This window comes from Harmonia axyridis, chromosome 1 (genome assembly GCF_914767665.1).
Source record: "Harmonia axyridis chromosome 1, icHarAxyr1.1, whole genome shotgun sequence".
Classification (NCBI taxonomy): Eukaryota; Metazoa; Arthropoda; class Insecta; order Coleoptera; family Coccinellidae; genus Harmonia; species Harmonia axyridis.
This window is the reverse complement of record NC_059501.1, coordinates 53,587,622-53,591,247: the sequence shown is the minus strand read 5'-3', so window position 1 is coordinate 53,591,247 and position 3,626 is coordinate 53,587,622. Positions and strand designations below refer to the sequence as shown.

At 33.0% G+C, this 3,626-nt stretch overlaps 1 long non-coding RNA gene across 1 annotated transcript; it reads left to right on the top strand.

The window, feature by feature from the left end:
• The first annotated feature begins 1,019 nt into the window (after window positions 1-1,019).
• On the top strand, window positions 1,020-2,223 carry LOC123671735. Its single transcript, XR_006746167.1, has 2 exons — window positions 1,020-1,730; window positions 1,803-2,223. It is a non-coding gene; the product is annotated as an uncharacterized LOC123671735 (long non-coding RNA).
• The last annotated feature ends 1,403 nt before the right edge of the window (window positions 2,224-3,626 follow it).

Here is a 3,626-nt window from a genome sequence, read left to right as displayed (position 1 = left end):
ATTGAATGATTATTTTTTTCAACAACGCCATCTGAAGAGGCACCTAGAAAAGGCCATTTTTTATTAATAAAAATTCCACTGTTTGTGATCTTCGAGCACAATTCGTTCTCTAATAGACGCTTCGCACGATCTTCATTATTTTTCCCGAATCTATAGCTTTTGCAGAAAAATGTTTTTGTAAAATGCTTTCAACTGTTGAGTAACAACTTGTCATAGGAGGCATTTTACATATATTGAAGCCGTCAACAATTTCCTCCTCTACTGATGCCAATCAGCAGAATCAGTTTGAAGCTGTGTTTTCAGCTAAATTTCATTATAAGCTTCTTCTGCTTTGATTAAACCCCTCAAGAATTCAGCTCTATATTATTGGAATGTTCCCTCATCTATGTATGGTTTTTCACAATTTTCTCAATAATTATCTGACCCTGCAGAGAACTGTAGTTTATCACATTCTTCACCGGCCCTAGAACACTACGTGCTTTCGAGAGTTCTCGTAATTCGTTACAGTAGTACCTCAGTAAATGATTGGTACATTCTATTTTCTGAACTATACAAGGTGGGCAAATTTCGATGTTCTAGCACTTCAACTTTTGAACCAGAGGATAAAGACAAAATCTGATACCCCATTCTAGTTCTCTTTTTCTGGGAAACTAACAAGAGTAGTAGGTATTCATTTTTGGCTAACTTTTTTTGTTTTCGAGTTATAGGCGAAAATTTGAAAAATGGCGATATCGGAAACCATTGATATCTCCGCGAATACTGATGATAGAGCTCTGAAATAAAAACAACATAGAGGCACTTCTTTACGTAAAATCCAGTGGCCTGCTCGTCTTTTCAAAAGGGTTTTTAATTATGAAGCTATGACCCAAAGTTATGTTTTTTCAAATGGGAACACTAGATTTCTATGCTATTTTTTGAAAGCTCAATCTTTCCTGATTTCAAAAATATATAACATCGTATGGTATCGTATCAATATAAATAATGGAAAATGGTCAAATACTTTTTTCCATAAAATAATAAGGTTTTGTACCATCTAAGAGTCTCAATATTTCTATGGTTTCAACTGTTGATGAACACAGAAAAATTGAGCTTCTTATAACAAGAGTAGTATCAAGAATTTTTTTTTTTGTAACAACTACTGTCCCCATCGGCAATCATTTTGCTGTATCAATTTGTACATAGGTAAACTGGAACAAAATCCTTCAGCTTCTATGGCTGTCGAAGATGAATTTCAATTTTCATAGCGTGTATGCACTGTTGTTGTTACATACTTCATTGTGTACTCTTTTATTTTGAAATCATTGTAAAAAATTGTCTTTCTTTCTTTATACAGTGAAAATGAAAAACAAGGGACATTCATACCATTTCGAAATTCTACACATAATGCGTACGAAAACTAATTTCGACTGAAAACCTATTTTTATTTCCTTCACCAAACGCATATTAGATCAATTTTATTCAAAAATAACGGAGTGACTAGAATGTTCTTTTAGAATTTTAGATTGCTGAATACAAACAATTCGGAATGTATCCAAAGATATTTCCCTGCATAAAAGGTTCAATTCAATACACATAAACAAAATTATAAGGAGAACTGCACAGGACAAATAGATATGAAAACTTCTAGTAATACCTCAACCCGAAATTGAGAATACCATTCTAGGAATTTCAGTTTGAAAATGGTTATTTCAATGTCGGGTATATTCTTCATTTCTACATAAAATCAATGAGTAAGTAGAAATATACGAATAGGTACAAAAATAGACCATTTTAAATTTTTACTCCTAAATGCCTTCTTTCAGGTACCTATGCAATGCTGAACCTACCTAGAAACTGTCAAATTGTCCAGCAATGAAATAATACGGTACACAAAAGAGTACCGAATAACCTTTATTTACAACTGATGTTTATCTGATGTGACAATGAAATCTTGAAATAACTCTAATAAATTTACACGAAATCACTTCTTGTTAACTTTTAAAGTATTATTCTCAAGCAGTAGCACAATACCGAATCTTAGATAGGTTCTGAACTACCCAAATTTTGTATTATATGAAATATGTTAAAAACAAGGTAATTTGCCAGCCATCATTACATCCGAATCGATTTTTTCAATAACAGATATCTACTTTTTCTCAAACTTACGAACCTTCGGTCCGAAATAATTAATTGACTATTGCATCCAATCCGAAACCTTCCATGAGGAATACATTTTTTCATTCGAGAAAGTAACATGAAAATCAGACATATGGCTTTAAAGATAATCAATGCTGGAATAGGAACTTGCAGGTTTAAGCGACAAAATATTTTTTTTTGTTCGTAACAAATAATTCAGGTTTTCAAGAATATATTTCCTAAGAGACGGTCCTGATAGCTACAAGCCACGCCCCTCAGGGAGGAGCAACGATTTTTAGTTCACAATTCTGGCACTCGAAACAGATTTACAACGTCTCAGAGAATTTTGAGTAACTATGATGTAATATATTTCTAATTGGTATCATTGCAAAGAAGAAGAAATAGGCTATGACCAATTTGTATTAGATTTTCGAATTTAGGTCAACTGAAGCGACAATAAATCATTCAAAATTGGTATTGAAAATCGTACTTTCTACTTCAATAAAACAATTAATTTGCAACTTAAAGTGAAATTATTACCTAACGAACATACAAGGGATTAAGACCTTCCAATATTGTTTTGAATCATCTCGATAGCGTTTACCGTTCCTGAGAAAATCACGACCGAATTAGTTAAGAAAACGCCTGAATTTGCGCCGCGTGAACGGACTCTTAAGCTACTGTAGGATTCTGCAGGTTTTGACATATGAGGTACCTGAGATAATCTCTAATAAGAGCAATGAGATAAGAGTCCCTTTTATGGACTCTAGCTGTAATGTCCTTTGAATAATCCACAGTATTTAACTTGAGTGTATTGTCAGAAATTATATTTTGATTTATGACTCTCATTGGAAGTTACTTAACAAAGAGTTTCATACCATTTTAAACTGTTTAGTTTATCATTAAGAATGAATTAGCTAATTGAATACAGCACCTGAATGCAAATATTGAGTATTACAAAAAGTCTTATTTGAGCACTGGAAGAAATTCGAAATGGAACCTCGTTCAATGGATTATAATTTAAAACCTTCATTCTTATTCCAGTTACAAAATCTACCCATACTACAAAATAAGTTCGGGGAGTCAACTAATAGTGTGTATAGGTATAAAGAAATATTCATCATGTTTTCAATGATACTGATCATCGACGAGGAAATCTCAAGAAGAGTTCGTCTAACTCTTACAAGAGAGGAGAATAGATTTCTTCGAGATAGAAGTGATCCATTTAACTTAACGGATGAGAGATTCATAGACGTTTTCCGTTTGTCGAAACATTTAGTTCACGTTCTATTCGATGAATTGAAACCATTTATGGATAATTATTGGAGGAACACGAGAACGCCATTTGAACAGCGAATATTGATAACTCTGAGATTTTTTGCCAGTGGAAATTACCAACGCGGTATTGGACAAGAATATTTGCTAGCAGTAAGTCAACCCATGGTCAGTCGTTGTGTTAGTGAAGTGACTAAATTGATTAACCATGTATTCCAAGGAAGAATTATATTCCC